The sequence below is a fragment of the Pelobates fuscus genome, chromosome 9 (assembly GCF_036172605.1).
Source record: "Pelobates fuscus isolate aPelFus1 chromosome 9, aPelFus1.pri, whole genome shotgun sequence".
NCBI lineage: Eukaryota > Metazoa > Chordata > Amphibia > Anura > Pelobatidae > Pelobates > Pelobates fuscus.
The window spans coordinates 167,774,339-167,795,411 of NC_086325.1; the positions used below are offsets into that span (position 1 = coordinate 167,774,339).

Consider the following 21,073-nt stretch of genomic DNA (forward strand, 5'->3'; position numbering starts at 1 on the left):
CATTCCATTGGGTGAAAAGGGTTAATATCATGAAAGTGTTTCACGACAACGTGACTGCTGGTCACCCAGGTATTAATAAACCCACTTCTGCAATCATGAGATCATTTTGGTGGGATTCTCTCAGAAAGGATGTTAAGTAGTATGTGCAGGCTTGTTCTGTTTGTGCAGTTTCTAAAGTTCCTCATAAACTCCCTTGTGGCTTGTTGCAACCTCTTCCTGTTCCTGAGGTCCCACTTGTCCATGGATTTCATTGTCGAACTTCCTAGTTCTAATGGTTAAACCACTATTCTCATGGTTGTTGACAGTTTTTCTAAAATGGCTCATTTTGTCCCACTCAAGAAATTGCCGTCATTACAAGACCTGGTACGTCCGCTCACATAATTGATGATGTCAGTGTGCACGCGCACGTTTTGGGGTCAAAGAGCGGTTTCAGCCAATCAGAATAGTAAAGCAGGTATTTAAACCTAAAAATACCTTCCCTCATTGTCCTGTCATAGTTTCCCTAGTGGTTGTCAGAGAGCGCGTTCCTTATTCTGGTTATTCTGGCATTGATTTTGACTTCCCTGTTTTCTGGTATCCCTGACCTCTGGCTTTCCTTTATCGTTGTGTCCCTTTCTGTGTCCCCTGATCTCGGCTATTCCTCACTATTCTTTGGTACGTGAGTCCGGCCATTCTAAGGCCCGGTATATGTTACCTATTAGTCTCCTGTGTTACACAGTTCTACGTGCTGGATCATACTGTAACCCTGACAGTACGCCACTGGGTGATAGTATGTACATGGCGGGCTATGATAATGTACAAGGTAGGAGAATGATAGAAGGTCATGGTGGGGGGTGATAGTGTGTCCATGGTGGGGATGATAATGTACACGTAGGAGAATAAATAGTGGGGCCATGACAGGGGATGATAATGTACAAGGTAGGAGAATGATAGTGGGTCCATGGTGGGGGATGATAGAATGTCCATGGTGGGGGATGATAATGTGCAAGGTAGGAGAATGAAAGCGGGGCCATGGTGGTGGATGATCATGTACAAGGTAGGAGAATGATAGCGGGCCATGGTGGTGGATGATCATGTACAAGGTAGGAGAATGATAGCGGGCCATGGTGGTGGATGATCATGTACAAGGTAGGAGAATGATAGCGGGCCATGGTGGTGGATGATCATGTACAAGGTAGGAGAATGATAGCGGGCCATGGTGGTGGATGATCATGTACAAGGTAGGAGAATGATAGCGGGCCATGGTGGGGGATAATCATGTACAAGATAGGAGAATGACTCCGGGGCCATGGTGGTGGGTGACAGTATGTCCATGGTGGAGGATGATAATGTGCAAGGTAGGAGAATGACAGCGGGGCCATGGTGGGGGATGATAGTATGTCCATGGTGGGGGATGATAATGTGCAAGGTAGGAGAATGACAGCGGGGCCATGGTGGTGGATGATCATGTACAAGGTAGGAGAATGATAGCGGGCCATGGTGGTGGATGATCATGTACAAGGTAGGAGAATGATAGCGGGCCATTGTGGGGGATGATAGTATGTCCATGGTGGGGGATAATCATGTACAAGATAGGAGAATGATAGCAGGCCATGGTGGTGGGTGATAGTATGTCCATGGTGGAGGATGATAGTATGTCCATGGTGGGGGATGATAGTATGTCCATGGTGGGGGATGATAGTATGTCCATGGTGGGGGATGATAGTATGTCCATGGTGGGGGATGATAGTATGTCCATGGTGGGGGATGATAGTATGTCCATGGTGGGGGATGATAGTATGTCCATGGTGGGGGATGATAGTATGTCCATGGTGGGGGATGATAGTATGTCCATGGTGGGGGATGATAGTATGTCCATGGTGGGGGATGATAGTATGTCCATGGTGGGGGATGATAGTATGTCCATGGTGGGGGATGATAGTATGTCCATGGTGGGGGATGATAGTATGTCCATGGTGGGGGATGATAGTATGTCCATGGTGGGGGATGATAGTATGTCCATGGTGGGGGATGATAGTATGTCCATGGTGGTGGGTGATAGTATGTCCATGGTGGGGGATGATAGTATGTCCATGGTGGGGGATGATAGTATGTCCATGGTGGAGGATGATAGTATGTCCATGGTGGAGGATGATAGTATGTCCATGGTGGAGGATGATAGTATGTCCATGGTGGGGGATGATAGTATGTCCATGGTGGGGGATGATAGTATGTCCATGGTGGTGGGTGATAGTATGTCCATGGTGGTGGGTGATAGTATGTCCATGGTGGTGGGTGATAGTATGTCCATGGTGGTGGGTGATAGTATGTCCATGGTGGTGGGTGATAGTATGTCCATGGTGGTGGGTGATAGTATGTCCATGGTGATGGGTGATGGTGATGGGTGTCCATGGTGTCCATGGTGGGGGATGATAGTATGTCCATGGTGGGGGATGATAGTATGTCCATGGTGGAGGATGATAGTATGTCCATGGTGGGGGATAATCATGTACAAGATAGGAGAATGATAGCAGGCCATGGGTGTGGGTGATAGTATGTCCATGGTGGTGGGTGATAGTATGTCCATGGTGGGGGATGATAGTATGTCCATGGTGGGGGATGATAGTATGTCCATGGTGGAGGATGATAGTATGTCCATGGTGGGGGATAATAGTATGTCCATGGTGGGGGATGATATTGTACAAGGTAGGAGAATGATAGTGGGCCATGGTGGTGGGTGATAGTATGGCCATGGTGGTGGGTGATAGTATGTCCATGGTGGAGGATGATAGTATGTCCATGGTGGAGGATGATAGTATGTCCATGGTGGAGGATGATAGTATGTTCATGGTGGGGGATGATAGTATGGCCATGGTGGGGGATGATAGTATGTCCATGGTGGGGGATGATAGTATGTCCATGGTGGGGGATGATAGTATGTCCATGGTGGAGGATGATAGTATGTCCATGGTGGAGGATGATAGTATGTCCATGGTGGTGGGTGATAGTATGTCCATGGTGGTGGGTGATAGTATGTCCATGGTGGTGGGTGATAGTATGTCCATGGTGGGGGATGATAGTATGTCCATGGTGGTGGGTGATAGTATGTCCATGGTGGGGGATGATAGTATGTCCATGGTGGTGGGTGATAGTATGTCCATGGTGGGGGATGATAGTATGTCCATGGTGGTGGGTGATAGTATGTCCATGGTGGGGGATGATAGTATGTCCATGGTGGGGGATGATAGTATGTCCATGGTGGAGGATGATAGTATGTCCATGGTGGAGGATGATAGTATGTCCATGGTGGAGGATGATAGTATGTCCATGGTGGAGGATGATAGTATGTCCATGGTGGAGGATGATAGTATGTCCATGGTGGTGGATGATAGTATGTCCATGGTGGGGGATGATAGTATGTCCATGGTGGTGGGTGATAGTATGTCCATGGTGGTGGGTGATAGTATGTCCATGGTGGAGGATGATAGTATGTCCATGGTGGAGGATGATAGTATGTCCATGGTGGTGGATGATAGTATGTCCATGGTGGGGGATGATAGTATGTCCATGGTGGTGGGTGATAGTATGTCCATGGTGGGGGATGATAATGTACAAGGTAGGAGAATGATAACGGGGCCATGATGGTGGGTGATAAAGACAGGGGTGATGACAAACAAACACCAAGGATGGAAACTTTGCAACTGTTTATTATCTCAATGTACATGCCTCCAGCTGAAGCCACTCCCACTGTGCCTGAAAAGTGATACTATTTCCTATCTGGCTATATGCAAAGTAAATAGAGGGAGGATAAGCGCTCAGTTACCCTTTAGATAGCTAACACAAGACACAAATAAAAATATCAGGATGTGCCTAATGTCAGTGGGAAAAAAAGTCCAGAATTTTCTCTTTTGGCCACGTGGTTTGTTTCTTACGGTACTTGGAAGTTTCAGAGGTACACGTGAAAAGACTCCACCACTCCACAGTCTTCTCTCTGTGTCTTTTAAAATGTTATTGTGTTTACCTGCTACCTTTAATAAATACAAAAATCAGACCACCCAACAATACTGGATTCAGCAGGACTATTCCAAATTTTAGACACTCAACAACATTTCCTGATAGGCACAGAGCGGTTATACAAATAATGTTTATAGGTTTCCCCCATCAGGAGCTGAAGTGTGTGTCTAGCAGGTATATATGGTTTTACCAGTAAACTAATGACTAGATCTGAATCTGCCAAGGGCATCGGCTGTATCTTGCACATCCAGTATAAAATTATACATAAAGTAACAAAAAACTCATTCATGTAGAAAAGAACCAGGTGTTTTCATCACATTCCCTTTAAACAACCCCTACAATCTACAGATCTCACACGGGTCTCTTTTTTTAAACAAGATAGAAATCTGTTTAAAACTCACGCAAATGTTAGTTCCTTGTAGCAAGGAAGGGATTGTGCTGATTCTGTCAGTTTCTAAATGGGGACGAAAGATAGCAGAACAGGCATTTGGAATTCTGGGGAAATGTGTATTGGGGCAGTTCTGCTTTCCCCCCCCAACTCTCTGGGATTGAAAGGATTAACGGTGAATGTGACGGCTTTATGATATAAACATGAATAGGGTAAGTCCTGCTGTCTGAGTGTCATTCATTTCAACACTTCTTATTTACCTTAATGTGATACACGGTAACTGGAACAAATACAGGTATTTCTTTAGTAAAGATCTTTTGTTGTTTTGACAAATACCACTATTATTGTGCGCAAAAGTCCCCGTTGTGCATATCTGGATGTTTGTACACAATGGGCAGTGGGCAAGCTAGCCAAAATAGCTACGAGTCTCAGGAGAATGTTAAACACTAGATAGACCCCATAGAATACATGCATCTTTAATTAAAGGGATTCTATAGTGCCAGGAATATAAACAGTTTTCCTGGCCCTATAGAATCCTACAGTGCCCCACTCCCTTGTGCCCCCCCTATCGCACAGCTGAAGGGGTGAACCCCTTCAGTTACTTACCTGAATCCAGAGCCGATGACCCTCGGCGCTGCCCTCCTCCCCTGCCGACGTCAGCCAGCGGGGGAGACCTAATGCGTATTCGCTGCAATGGCCGCGTTCACATTAATATTCCCCCAAAGTAAAGCATTCTTCAATGCATAGCGTGAGGACGTCCAGCATCAGATTCCAGAAGTCCCTCTAGACAGCCTCTACAGGAGGAGTTAACCCTCAGAGGTAATTATTGCAATTCTCAGAAACTGCAATAATTACCACTATATGGTTAAGGGCTATAGGACATTGCACCCAGACCATCTCAATGAGCTGAAGTGGTCTGGGTGCCTACAGTGTCCCTTTAAACACAGTAAAAGAGGAGAGTATATTTAAAAGATTTAAAAAAACAAACTACCACACGAGGGGTGCAACGTTGCCGATTCAACACAGATGGAATGAATCTCTTTGCCATTTACATTGCTTATTGCTTTTTATACCGTTAGTGTTTGAGTGACTGTCAGTGTTTGAGTCACTGTCGGTGTTTGAGTCACTGTCGGTGTTTGAGTCACTGTCGGTGTTTGAGTCACTGTCGGTGTTTGAGTCACTGTCGGTGTTTGAGTCACTGTCGGTGTTTGAGTCACTGTCGGTGTTTGAGTCACTGTTAGTGTCAGTCTGATTGTTAGTGCCTGAGTGATTGTTAGTGCCTGAGTGATTGTTAGTGCTTGAATGACTGTTCTTGTTGGTCTGATTGTTAGTGTCTGAGTGACTGTCAGTGTTTGAGTGACTGTCGGTGTTTGAGTGACTGTCGGTGTTTGAGTCACTGTTAGTGTCAGTCTGATTGTTAGTGCCTGAGTGACTGTTCTTGTTGGTCTGATTGTTAGTGTCTGAGTGACTGTCAGTGTTTCACTGACTGTTCATGTCTGAATGACAGCGAGGAAGGTGTTTCTGTCCCCAGTTAGAAAAGGTACTGATTGCTATTAAACAATTATGACTCCAAACACAGAAGGTTGCAGTGCGCGATGTGTGGGTGTTCCCTTAAATTGAGTGTTTTTACATATCGGGTTTTTAAAATTCCATTAATGACCCGAGCTAAGTCTTGCAGGCACACACTGCAGGCCAGGAAGGCTTTTCTAGTTAATCCCGGAAACGCACACTATTAAATAAATGCTCGGAGGTGTTAATGTGTTCAGAGGAAAAGAAGGCAGTTAAAAATAGACCTTAGTGTAGAATGGCTGACGTATAAATGAAAACACAAAAATAAACTACAAAACACATGTACGTCATCTACTGCCCTCCACCCTCGAGAACTTGCCCTCCACCCTCTCATCAAGCTCACTCCTTAAACGGGGACGTAGGGACCAATGACAAAGGAATTTACCCAAATTAGCTGAGTTAGAAATCAGTGCTGGGCTCGGGAATGATTCCAGTTTGTGTTCCTGACATAAAATGATAAATTCTGTCACCAGCTCCCCTGGATTTATATTTATTGAATAACCTTTTCAGGGCTGCAGAAAGCAATAGCAGCCCAGTGTGGTGATATGTTAATACTTTATCTCACTATCTTTGTTGTTTATTGCTACTTACAGAATTCCACTTGGAGGAAACGGACCTGAGATTTTAAACTCACACGTTACGGAGCAAGAAGCGTATCTGCCCCCTTCTCTCTGCTGCTGTCTGCCTCTAATATCTTGTGCTAGAGTTTCATTGATATATTTTCGTGAATGAAACTACTGCTGAGGGCTCAGCTATATATCCCATTAACCCGGCTGGGGAAAGGCTTTATTGCCATGTGTATATAATAAAGATGTGATATTAGTTATTAGTTTAGAGCGTTAGTCCTTGAGACCTGTTTTCTTTAACAAATCAACACGTGCTTCCAAAAAAACAATACATTTGGACTTTCGTGAATCGGCTCAGTTGAGACATGGAATAACCCAGCATGCATCATCTTCCTGATTCCTAATTGGCTGCTCATTTTGTATTTTGAAAATTAAGCTGTGTGATTGGTATGGGCGAGGGTTTGTGTTGGTTGTGGCATTCTTTATGCATTTTACATTCTACACTGATGGAAGGAGATCGATGTAAAATATGAGCAATAGGGGGCGGAGCCAGCCAGGCAACAGAGCGGTCGCATCTCGTGGAGCTCCTGCTCTAACTCGCCCTAACAAGGCTTTTATGGTAGAAACCGAGAGTCAAAGACACCCCAGATCTTGCCAACAACAGGCTGAAGCGATATGGGACGCAAAACAAAAAAAGCGAAAGCGGACAAAGGCTCCCAGGGGAGAGACATCGCCGACATGCTGCGGAACTCACAGCAGGCCGCATGGCCCAAAATGGCGCCGGCCGACGACTTAACCTCCTATTCCTCGGAGGACCTCACACCAGACCTCCTGGATGAGCCACCTTATGGCTGCATACCAGACCGCAAAATGGCACCTCAGAAGACCGGGGACCCGGTCACTGCAGATCAAATTAAAAAAATGCTAGCAGATCTCCGTAAGGACCTGGCAACGGATATGGCTGGATATAAGGAGGCCATAGCAGGGGCCACAGCCAAAATCTCCAAGCTGGAGACCCACTCTACCACCCAAGACACCAGGCTCACAGAGGTGGAAAAACAAGTAGCAGACCTGGCACGGCACCAACTAACCACAACAGACAGGCTGGACGCCATTGAAGATCAGAGGCGGCGGTACAATTTGAAAGTCAGGGGGATACCCGACTCGGTCGACAGCGCTGACCTACCTCACTATGTGCGGCGCTTCATAGGAGGGTTGCTTCCACCTAAGCAGGCTAAATCCCTGAAGCTTGATGGCATGTTCCGGCTGCCTAAACCAGCCAGAGCGCCGGCAACAGCGACAGCCGACCTTATCCTCAGATTCCAAGCACTATCCGACAAGGCCACACTCCTTACAGCCTTGCGAAACAAAACGCCAGTCACATTCGAGGGCTCCTCAATTACAGTCTTCCCAGACCTCACCAGGGGCACGCTTACCTGGAGGAAATCCTTACAACCTCTCCTGCAACATCTTCGTGCCAAAGATATCCCCTATAAATGGGGTACACCGCGAGTCATCATGTTTTCACACAACGGGACTACCTTCAGAGCACAGGAATACAAGGAGTTGGAAACACACCTACAATCCGCAGGCATCTGCCAGACAGCACCGCCGAGTAATCCGGGATTATCCCAGCTGAACCCGGCCACCATTCGGGACTTTACCCCGAGAGGGCACCGAGTAGCCCCACCAAATGGCTCCATCACCTGAGCAAGCAGAAGCGGAATCACCCATGGGGACTTTTTGCGTTACACCATTAAGATTTTCCATGATTGCCACAGTTAGAGAATGGTTATGTTTCTCTCTCGTTAATATGCCTTGATATTCTTATGTATATACATTTTTTCTCTTCATTTTCATTTTTATTTTCCTTTTTCTTACGTATCCTGTAACAATTAACAAACCCTCATAGTCCTACAAGCGGCCAATCACATTGTAACATGAGAGGGCAACGAGCACACACGCTGAGAGGATACACGGATCCGTTCACTAGCGCCTTGCACACTGCACGGCCGAGTAAACTCTGCCGCTCATTTACTATTACTTCCCCCCCCCTCCTTCTAGAGACTCAACCTTAAAATGCTGAACACATAGCCTAGTGGAAGGAGGTACTAATCTATCCATGATACCATCAGGCTGCCCTCTACTTTTCTCACACCCACAAAGGGTACCACAACCGTTGTCACTTACTCTTGACTTGTTTAATGTATTTAAAATTATAAAATGTGCTATGTCTTTATATGCCAACGAATGTTTACTAATGTTGATTGATACGCTAGCAATCGCTGTTGGGGCATTGCTTGCCTACTTGTACCCTACATGCACAACTAAATAAAGAATGAAAAAAAAAAATTAAAAAAAATATGAGCAATAAGGACAGGTTGGCCCATCACTTTATTTTACCCTTTAATGAGCCAAATAAACATCCTATTTAGTAAAGACAGACCCTGTATTAGGCCCAAATCCCTCTGTCCCTCTTTTCTAGAAGATCCATTTTGTTGGTGTGTCTGAGTGTATAACAGAGCTCCACAGCAATAATACTCCCAGTAATGTGTCTGAGTGTATAACAGAGCTCCACAGCAATAATACTCCCAGTAATGTGTCTGAGTGTATAACAGAGCTCCACAGCAATAATACTCCCAGTAATGTGTCTGAGTGTATAACAGAGCTCCACAGCAATAATACTCCCAGTAATGTGTCTGAGTGTATAACAGAGCTCCACAGCAATAATACTCCCAGTAATGTGTCTGAGTGTATAACAGAGCTCCACAGCAATAATACTACCAGTAATGTGTCTGAGTGTATAACAGAGCTCCACAGCAATAATACTCCCAGTAATATGTCTGAGGGAATAACAGAGCTCCACAGCAATAATACTCCCAGTAATATGTCTGAGGGAATAACAGAGCTCCACAGCAATAATACTCCCAGTAATATGTCTGAGGGAATAACAGAGCTCCACAGCAATAATACTCCCAGTAATGTGTCTGTGTGTATAACAGAGCTCCACAGTAATAATACTCCCAGTAATGTGTCTGATTGTATAACAGAGCCCCACAGCAATAATACTCCCAGTAATGTGTCTGTGTGTATAACAGAGCTCCACAGCGATAATACTCCCAGTAATGTGTCTGGGTGTATAACAGAGCTACACAGCAATAATACTCCCAGTAATGTGTTTAGAAATCAGTAAGTGTAAATAAGATGCATTGTCCATGGTATAAATTACATTTTAGTCTATGGATTGTTATGTCAGAACAGCCACACCCTCACTCAGTCAATTATAAATATTAACCCCTTAGGGACACATGGCAGAAATATTCCATCATGATTCCCTTTTATTTCTGAAATGATGTGCTTATATGGACACTATAGTCACCCAGACCACTTCAGCTCAATGAAGTGGTCTGGATGCCAGGTCCCCAAGGTTTTAACCCTTCACATGTAAACATAGCAGTTTCTCATCGCAGGGTTAATCCATCCTCTAGTGGCTGTCTTCCTGACAGCCGCTAGAGGCGCTTCTGCGACGCTGGATGCGAAAATCACACTCAGAGTGCAGAACGTCCATAGTCCTGCGGCTCTTGCCCGCTCCACTCGGGAGCTGACGTCGACGGGGGAGGAGAGGTCATCTGTGGTGAGGGAGCCCGGCGCTGGATAAAGCTAAGTGGCTGAAGGGGTTTAAACCCCTTTAGCCCAGCGGGAAGGGGACAACGAGGGTGTCCCCTTCCCACCCCAGCACTATAGTGATCCTTAACCCCTTAAGGACACATGACATGTGTGACATGTCATGATTCCCTTTTATTCCAGAAGTTTGGTCCTTAAGGGGTTAAAGGGGTTAAACACAAAACCGGGACAAAGGTCTATAGGTGGAGCAGTAACTATGGGAACCAGTAGTTTCTGTTAACTGCTCCACTCTTGGCACTTTACCCAGGATCATTTAGCCTATTCACTAACTATTGCAGAGAATGAATAAGATAATAAGAGAATGGTTCCAGTGACCGACATGGCTGAGATGGAACAATTCATTAATGGGCCCCAGGCTGCAAGAGAGAACTGCTGGTAATTACTCTTTTGTCTCAGAAACCATAACTTGTCTTTGTGACTTCTGCAATTGGTGTGGCTTGTTCCTTTTGCAAGCCTGAAGAACTATTTTGGGAGGTGGTGACATGGTCAGTGCAGACATGACCACACATGTCGGGTGTGACAGTTACAAAATTCATAGAAACTCAAAGAAAGCACAGACCCTTCTAGAAAAAGACTAATGCAGGTCCCTGAACCAAATTCTTCTCTTTTTCCCCCATTTACTATGACGCTTAAAGGGACCCTCTCATTAGAACACTTTTCATGGCTATCACGTTGCACTTTAAAACCTGTTCTCTATCTCTTGCTTATGGTTGTTTTTTAAATTCGCTCAATAGTTTGTTTATGTGATTTGAACGGAATAAAGGAATTCTGGCGTTCAGTTATAGAACAAATGGAATGTGCATCATGCGACCAGTCAAACAACCGCATTCTCCTCCCAGCGCTAGAGATTGCTGGGAGTTAACTCATCTGTTTCCACCTCACTTCTGATTGGCTGCTGGCATCCTGTCCTCAGATTTTTTATAACAGTATCATTAGAGGCTTGGTTATTCACTAACGTGTGATGTGTCAGGAGTTCAAAATTAATTTTCCATTTTTTGGCACAAACTGTAAAAATTCACAGCCTGGTCTTTTGTCTGTTTTTGCTTGAATTTTTACGTTTCCTTTGAATTCATTTTGAGTTTGCATCAATACCCGCTTTACAGAATAAGACTGTTTTTTTTTTTATAAATGGCAATGCATTGCCACACACAATCACTGACCACACAATCAGCAAAGCATCATGGGAATTGTAGTCCCATTGCTGCAGGTGCCCAGTCAGACATGAATAATCCTTCCCATTCTGATGTCTTTTAGGTGAAAGGATGGAGCAAATGAGGAAGGATAAGATGGTGCAAACAATACGTTCATTGTGCTTGTGGTTAATCAGTCACTGCTGTCTGATTTGCCTAGAACCAATTTGTATAATTCACAAGGCCCGTATACAGAGACTTACTGAGAACGAGGACGTTAGCCCTTGGTGTGCAAGGGGGAGGTGAACTAATTGAACACCAAGGGTTAATCTCCTACTCTCTGTTTCAGAAGAATTCTGAGAAAATGTAGCAGCAATCAGCAAAGTGTCCTCTTGTGGTTTTGTCCTATAGACAGAAAACACTATAAGAGCCGTAGCGCCCGGGCCGTGTATCTGGTGGAGACGGTGCTGGAGGGACACTTGCAGGATGCATTTCAAGTCTACAGAGTCAGCCTAGTCTGTCTGTCCATCTCGCAGCCCCCCCAGCTCCCATCTTCTCTCTCTCACTAATCCCAAACTCGGAATACTCTCTCCCTTTCCTTCTAACTCTCCGGCAGAGCTCCTGCAGCCTGGGACAGAGAAAGCGGTGGATGTAGTGTCTGGACAGCATTATAGAGTAAGTGAATAGAGGGAATGATATAAAAATAATTATATATATTCTTCATATTTTTAGTGTCCGTGGGCCTTTCGCATGTTTCTGGAGCTGTTGCTCCATTAGCCCCTATGTTAATCCGGCCCCTGGCAGTCAGGCTCACTGTGTCTGTATCATGCAATTGTTTAACTTCCTCTTCTTCTTTTTCTACAGCGCTACTGCATATGCTGGGTCTTTCGGAATGAATATTGTTGTTTAGGGGTGTCCGTCGGCGTTTGCCGTAGACATGCAATTCCCCTGAATTCAGAATCAGCCGCCAGTAATGCTTATCTCATCACGCATTCTGCATATTACACTGTATAATCTCAAGGACGGCCATGCAGCACTGCCTACACATCCAGCACAAAATACTTCATATTCTTAATGTTTCAATGCACCTCATACTGTTTGGAATCCAGCCTCTCAGATGCCATTACTAGAATATTTCTGCAGCCCCTCAACCCGGCTTGCATACCTTACACGGGGACAAGGCTTCATTCATGATGTTATTAACAAAGGGATCAGTGATCATTGGAACCACGAGTCCAGAGTGTTTATTATACGTCATGGTAAACTCAGGGTTAACAGTATCTCTGTACCTGAACCAAATAAGGATCACATTATAACATATTACACCAGGATTGATAAAGGATAACAGTGATATAGAAAGAGTAGTAGATACCTGGAATAGCCTTCCAGTGGGAGCAGTAACAGTGATATAGAAAGAGTAGTAGATACCTGGAATAGCATTCCAGTGGGAGCAGTAACAGTGATATAGAAAGGGTAGTAGATACCTGGAATAGCCTTCCAGTGTGAGCAGTAATAGTGGTATAGAAAGGGTAGTAGATACCTGGAACAGCCTTCCAGTCGGAGCAGTAACAGTGATATACAAAGGGTAGTAGATACCTGGAATAGCCTTCCAGTGGGAGCAGTAACATTGATATAGAAAGGATAGTAGATACCTGGCTGGAATAGCCTTCCAGTGGGAGCAGTAACAGTGATATAGAAAGGGTAGTAGATACCTGGAATAGCCTTCCAGTGGGAGTAGTAACAGTGATATAGAAAGGGTAGTAGATACCTGGAATAGCCTTCCAGTGGGAGTAGTAACAGTGATATAGAAAGGGTAGTAGATACCTGGAATAGCCTTCCAGTGGGAGCAGTAACAGTGATATAGAAAGGGTAGTAGATACCTGGAATAGCCTTCCAGTGGGAGCAGTAACAGCGATATAGAAAGGGTAGTAGATACCTGGAATAGCCTTCCAGTGGGAGCAGTAACAGCGATATAGAAAGGGTAGTAGATACCTGGAATAGCCTTCCAGTGGGAGCAGTAAAGGCTAACAGTGATATAGAAAGGGTAGTAGATACCTGGAATAGCCTTCCAGTGGGAGCAGTAAAGGCTAACAGTGATATAGAAAGGGTAGTAGATACCTGGAATAGCCTTCCAGTGGGAGCAGTAAAGGCTAACAGTGATATAGAAAGGGTAGTAGATACCTGGAATAGCCTTCCAGTGGGAGCAGTAGCAGTGATATAGAAAGGGTAGTAGATACCTGGAATAGCCTTCCAGTGGGAGCAGTAACAGTGATATAGAAAGGGTAGTAGATACCTGGAATAGCCTTCCAGTGGGAGCAGTAACAGTGATATAGAAAGGGTAGTAGATACCTGGAATACCCTTCCAGTGTGAGCAGTAATAGTGATATAGAAAGGGTAGTAGATAACTGGAATAGCCTTCCAGTGGGAGCAGTAACAGTGATATAGAAAGGGTAGTAGATACCTGGAATAGCCTTTCAGTGGGAGCAGTAACAGTGATATAGAAAGGGTAGTAGATACCTGGAATAGCCGTCCAGTGCGAGCAGTAACAGTGATATAGAAAGGGTAGTAGATACCTGGAATAGCCTTCCAGTGGGAGCAGTAGCAGTGATATAGAAAGGGTAGTAGATACCTGGAATAGCCTTCCAGTGGGAGCAGTAAAGGCTAACAGTGATATAGAAAGGGTAGTAGATACCTGGAATAGCCTTCCAGTGCGAGCAGTAACAGTGATATAGAAAGGGTAGTAGATACCTGGAATAGCCTTCCAGTGGGAGCAGTAGCAGTGATATAGAAAGGGTAGTAGATACCTGGAATAGCCTTCCAGTGGGAGCAGTAACAGTGATATAGAAAGGGTAGTAGATACCTGGAATAGCCTTCCAGTGGGAGCAGTAACAGTGATATAGAAAGGGTAGTAGATACCTGGAATAGCCTTCCAGTGGGAGCAGTAACAGCGATATAGAAAGGATAGTATATACCTGGAATAGCCTTCCAGTGGGAGCAGTAATAGTGATATAGAAAGGGTAGTAGATAACTGGAATAGCCTTCCAGTGGGAGCAGTAACAGTGATATAGAAAGGGTAGTAGATACCTGGAATAGCCTCCCAGTGTGAGCAGTAATAGTGATATAGAAAGGGTAGTAGATACCTGGAATAGCCTTCCAGTGGGAGCAGTAATAGTGATATAGAAAGGGTAGTAGATACCTGGAATAGCCTCCCAGTGTGAGCAGTAATAGTGATATAGAAAGGGTAGTAGATACCTGGAATAGCCTTCCAGTGGGAGCAGTAACAGTGATATAGAAAGGGTAGTAGATGCATGGAATAGCCTTCCAGTGGGAGCAGTAACAGTGATATAGAAAGGGTAGTAGATACCTGGAATAGCCTCCCAGTGTGAGCAGTAATAGTGATATAGAAAGGGTAGTAGATACCTGGAATAGCCTTCCAGTGGGAGCAGTAACAGTGATATAGAAAGGGTAGCAAGTCTCATGCTGACTGGCAGTGTAATGGATACAGATAACATGTAGAAAATACCCCCAGGTGTTTTTTAGATGGAGATTAATGTATTATACATTGTAATCCGGCTTATTAATACACTTGTTTTAAACATTTCTTTGTTAAATAAACAATTACCGACAAAATGCAATTCTATCACAGGAAGAATTTTAGCAGTTTATTAACAATAAGAAAGTGATTTTTTTATCCTACTTTTATGAAACGGTTACTTTTTATTTACTGTTATTGCAGCATGTCCTGCTCTGACCCGGTTTTGGCGAATGATCCCCTTACCAGCATTATGGGTGTAAGAGCATTATGGGAGATGTAGTCCACAACATCTGGAGTGCCGAAGGTTGCCTACCCCTGCTAGAGTACATTAAAAAGAATAATAGATACAAAATGGATTTGTTTTACGGAAACTGAATAATATTTAGGGTTTGACTTTTCTTTTAAAAAATGTATGAAATAAAAGCGGAAACCTGCTGCATTTAATCAGATATGTGTTACAAGCGAGGGCAGTAAATAATATAGACAGAACTACACACCTTTGTCAGCCTATGGGTTACATTGTACAATAACAGATCCAACAAATTCTCACGTTGGATTAACTTTATATTTCCTGTTGCAAACATTGGCCAGTGCCAGATTGGGACATTACTGGGTGGTGCGGAAACCATGACTTTAATTAGATTAACTAAAGTGTCCTGTCCGAACGGCTGCCAGATCTCAGTTTCTCCCTCTCTCCCTCTTTTGTCATTCTAATAAGGAACCCGTAATTCCTATTGATTCTTTATAACATATGTAACTATTTTAAAGCAGGGTGTTAGGGTTTATTTACTAAATACTGAATTGTGTTTAACTGGAAGAGATGGACCACAACAAGTCCATATTTTATAAACAAAGTGTCAAACCAACCCTGTATACAAATTATATCAACGTTTAGATTGTAAGATGGTTTGGGCAGTGCCCTGGTCTGCTATTGCTCCCGTATATCAAACATGTTGTCTTAGAATCGTTTGTTTTTTTTCCCTTTGTACAGCGCTGTGGACTATGTTGGTGCTGTATAAATATTTGTAATTTATATATAAACATCTTGAATGCACGGGGCAGGATTGCAATGATTTTAGCTGTAGTATGTATTTTTCAAATGCAGCCCATTCCAGATAAAGTTGCCGGATACATTGTAATATTCTCACATAGTTACTTACCGGTAGGGAGTGATTTATTAATCTGCTGTGTTTCTAACCAGCGCAGGTGGAGACTCCATGTCTTTGTCCAGGTTTTGGGCCTCCAGGCGCCTATTTTGCTTGAAGGGAGAGGAGGAATATAGCTTGCATACCTCAGCACAGGCCCCACACCAATATCCTGAATGCAGAGCTGGCTCTCAGTCCCAGCGCCTGGAAGTGAGTGAGATCCAAATCCTGCACTAGGGTTTTACTGTACACAGGATTACGATGATTGGCTGGGGCTCCACACCGCTCGGGATCAATCGGTGAGGACTGCGAGCTCCTGGCACTTGCTGGAACAGAAACCAGCTTGTTGGAACATGCGATAAAGCTGCACTATCTGTGTTTATTTCCCAGAGCCCGCTGCAGCACAGGAATCACTTGCTTCTAGGGATTTGTAATGTCCTGGTACCGTAGCCCTGTAATTAATAAATATGTGTGTGTGAGCTGTGATTAATCAAATTAAATGTGGAATCCCACACCTTTATCCTATATCTTAGCTCCTGGTCAGTCATTGTTATACGCCCTTCACAAACGCAGTTAGCACAGACAGGAGGAGAAAGTGCTAAAAGTGAGGCAGTTACCACGGAAACCAGTGGTGGCATTGGTGACTTCGCCCTCTTTTATTCTAAGCTCCTTTTTTATTACAGACTGTTTTATACATAACGCGGTGCCAGGGCAGAGCTGGACTATGGTGTCATTTGTTAACCCTTTAATATAAAGTTTAAAGAGCTTACATTTATCATAAATTACGTGTGATTTTCAATGTTAAATCATAGAAACATAGAATGTGACGGCAGATAAGAACCATTCGGCCCATCTAGTCTGCCCAATTTTCTAAATACTTTCATTAGTCCCTGGCATTATCTTATAGCTAGGATAGCCTTATGCCTATCCCACGCATGCTTAAACTCCTTTACTGTGTTAACCTCTACCACTTCAGCTGGAAGGCTATTCCATGCATCCACTACCCTCTCAGTAAAGTAATACTTCCTGATATTATTTGTAAACCTTTGTCCCTCTAATTTAAGACTATGTCCTCTTGTTGTGGTAGTTTTTCTTTATTTAAATATAGTCTCCTCCTTTACTGTGTTGATTCCCTTTATGTATTTAAATGTTTCTATCATTTCCCCCCCGTCTCGTCTTTCCTCCAAGCTATACATGCTGTACATATTCAATGGTATCAATTCCAGAGATGTGACCGTGGAGGGGAGTTCCATTAATATAGGCGGTAACCATTATCTCCAGGCTTTCCTTATACCTGTTTCTGCTGCCGCTGATCCAAAACGAGCTGAAAACCCCAATTTAAATTGTTTTCCAATTGTACCACAAAAAGGCAAACAATTATATCTTTACCCCACTATGGCAATCACATTTCTCCCTGGATCAGCACAGGTCAATAAACAAGATAAATAGTAGGTATGGCACCAAAGTTAATAGTGATGCAGCTAAATCACCTGTCAATCAATTACTGAAAATAAATAACTCACAAAATCATAACATCCCAAAAATGTAACAAAGTGAAAAGATAAATATTACCATCCTTGGTTTCTTTTTCATTTAACAACTTTAAATTGTTACTATAATCACCTGAAAAACTACATCTAAATGTACAGTATGCATCTTAATGTACAATATACAGCTTAATGTACGGTATACAGCTTAATGTATAGTATACATCTTAATGTACGGTATACAGCTTAATGTACAATATACAGCTTAATGTATAGTATACATCTTAATGTACGGTATACAGCTTAATGTACAGTATACAGCTTAATGTACGGTATACAGCTTAATGTACAATATACAGCTTAATGTATAGTATACATCTTAATGTACGGTATACAGCTTAATGTACAGTATACAGCTTAATGTACAGTATACAGCTTAATGTACAATATACAGCTTATTGTACGGTATACAGCTTAATGTACAGTATACAGCTTATTGTACGGTATACAGTGTAACGGAGCTCCGTGTACTCCGACCGAGTACCCTCCGTTGATGGATGCTCCTAGCGCTCTCAGAGGACTCCAAGAACTGCAGACGACACCACAACCACCGCAGGCTCCACAACCGCCGTAGCTTAACTGGAGCCGCGCCGTCTTCCTTCCACCCTGGATCGGCTTCTGTCCTCCAGGACCGTGTGGGGAAGACCTCTCCTCCAGGAGAGCGTATCCGGAACAAGCTCTTACAAGAGCTAAGTGATTAAGAGCTCAGGGGAATATGCAGCGCATAGCAATCCCCAGTGTGATATAGCAGTTCCCTCCAATAACGAGACAAGGCTACGTATTGAGGGTCAGAAGAGGTCTGAGGACTGGAACACCCAGCCTGCTTTTTATTAGGATCAGGTACATACAGGACACTCCCAGGGGGAGGATGAAATTGACCAATCACATGCATGGTAACACCCCCACGTCTCCTCCCCTCAGATAAACACATAACCCAATTAAAACATACATTATTTTACCCAAGTTCTGGATGTACCCCAAAAACAGGGGGTACAGCTTTAAATCTGGTATCCCCAAATAGCCCTTGTTCAGGGGAACAGTCTGTCCAAAAATCAGCCCATTCGGATGGATGGTTCGGGAGATACAGGGCTCCAAAGTTTTGACCGACCGCACAGACCAACTAGCCGAAAATAGTTCCATGAGTTTTGGCCTTGCGGTCGGTCTCCGTTCGCACGGTAAAATAGACGAAATTCTTGCCATCCATTCGCATCTTTGTGGTCGCTAGAATCCCCATACTAAGTTAAGTATAACTACCGAACGGCCGGTCGTTCGGTAGTTTCCGTGCGTAATTCTGGATGTCTGGAGGTCTTAGCGGTATTCGCCTGTTTGTGCTTCCGATTTCAGTTCCATGCGTTCACAGGCAAACACCGCTGTTCGCACGCAAGATGGCCGCGAACACGTGGAAAAGTCCCGAAATGGCGGCCACCTATTCAGAGCACAAAGAATTCGCATGAAATCATGCGAACGGCTGTATTCTCCAGTAATGGCATTCTCATGCACTATATTCGCCTAAATCCCCTGGCTGTTAGGTTATATTAGCAGTCCAAACCTACAGCATAGATAAAGGGAAAAAGACAGTCTAATACAAGTCCATATGCCTGAATACAGGGTTTGCAGTGCAATATAGTCCAGGACCATAGTCGCAGGGGAGGAGGCGGGCAAGCAGGCCTCTCCAGGACAAAGTGGCGAAGGGCACCTCGTCACATACAGCTTCTTGTAAAGTATATAGCTTAATGTACAGTAGCTTAATGTATGGTATACAGCTTAATGTACGGTATGCAGCTTAATATATAATATGCAGCTTAATGTACAGTGTACAGCTAAATGTAGTTATTCTGGTGAGTACAGTCAGTTCCTGCAGCCTTATTGCTGTAAACACTGCCTTTTCATAGAAAAGGTAGTGTTTACATTTCTCCCTAGGTGCAGTCACTCAGACGGCCACTAGAGGTGCTTTCCACACTCTGCATGGAGACGTTAAACTTACACCATAGCGATCTCTATGAGAACATGCTGATTGGCCAGTGTAGCGTTAGGCCAATGCTTTCCTCTTGGAAAATATTTTCTTTGTTTTTTCACCAATGTAAGGGAGTAATATCCGATTTTGTTTTAAAATATACACATTTTTGTTGACAATTGTTTTTAACATTTTTGCTTTGGGAATTATATATGCAGATAACAGGTATCCGTTCCATCCCTGCTTCTTGCATTCTTCTCTCCTTATATTTAAGATATCCTTTCTTTACATTTGTTGGACAACTTAAAATTGTGATTCCACTTGTTTTTTTCCTATAACCTTTATGGTAAAATTGTTCCTTCAAAATGTCTGATTGTTGCCTAAATGTATCATCTTCCTTACAATTTCTCCTAAGCTGCAGAAACTGTCCTTTTAGAATTTTATCAAGCCAAGGACAATAATCTCAACTTTATGAAATGTAAAACTGACGGTATCTACTATTTTAAAACGGGTCTTTGTGTAATGGTTACCTTCAACAATAAAACAATCTAATGTTAGTTTACTAAAATTGCTAACCAATGTGATACTCCAATTATTAGTATTAAAGTGGTTCAAAAAGGAACTTCCTCCTCTCCAAATAAAAAATATGCCACGGATCTATCTTTTGTATAGGGCCAAAGCTGCACTCAACTCGTGCTCTGAAAAAATAAGAAAACCTTTCTCAATGAGCCATGAAAAGGCTGGCGTAACTGGGTGCAAACGTGGTCCCCATAGCTATGCCGTTCACATGAAGATAAACTTCACCTTCAAACCAAATAAATGTATTGGTTAAAATCAACATGAATGTTATAATCTCACAGCTTTTTCCTTTTTCTGATGAGACATGTGATATTAAGTAATAGAGAGCTTCTTATTTGGCTCAGTATTTAGTTAATTTGTGCCCTTGAAGGAACGATAGGCTGTTTTATTACTTTCACCAATTTAGTATATCTATTTAGGGGGATTCTCTGTTCTTATACATTACACCGTTTTAGCTACTTTTTGGTCGTTATATTTATTGTGCTCTCTAAAGGTCTCTGGGAGTTGCACAGCAATACCTTTTTTCCTCCTAGATTTTTTCTTTAGTTAGTAACTGTGTCCTAGCTAGTTATCACAATATTTTCTCATTTTGATAATTTGTTGCAGGAGGTCATATCTCAAGATTGATGTAGCTGTTGGAAATCACCATTTAAGCTGTGTGTGGTCCTTATCATTGAATTGTTGTTCTTAACTTTTTTACTTGGCAGCTAACTAATAAAAATTATGGTTTGCAAAAGGTAAGAAACTGGGGGGTGGCTATCAAAGTGTCAATTTTGCATATCTGTCAGTATGTTTGTCACTGTGTGTGTCTGTCTATGTGTGTCAATATCTCTCTCAGTGTATGTGTCTGTGTGTGTCAATATGTCTGTCTGTGCGTGTGTGTCAGTATGTCTGTCAGTGTATGTGTCTATATGTGTGTCAGTATGTCTGTGTGTGTCAGTATGTCTGTCAGTGTATGTGTGTCAGTATATGTGTTTGTATGT

At 43.4% G+C, this 21,073-nt stretch overlaps 1 protein-coding gene across 1 annotated transcript in view; it reads right to left on the reverse strand.

Annotated features, from left to right (window-relative positions):
• The window catches only part of TOR4A (torsin family 4 member A), a 28,288-nt gene extending 11,840 nt beyond the window's left edge, over nucleotides 1–16,448 (reverse strand). Inside the window, exon 1 of the mRNA XM_063431785.1 lies at nucleotides 16,026–16,448. The gene's annotated coding sequence lies outside the window, so the exon portion shown is untranslated. The remainder of the gene's footprint in view (nucleotides 1–16,025) is intronic.
• Nucleotides 16,449–21,073: the final 4,625 nt, after the last annotated feature.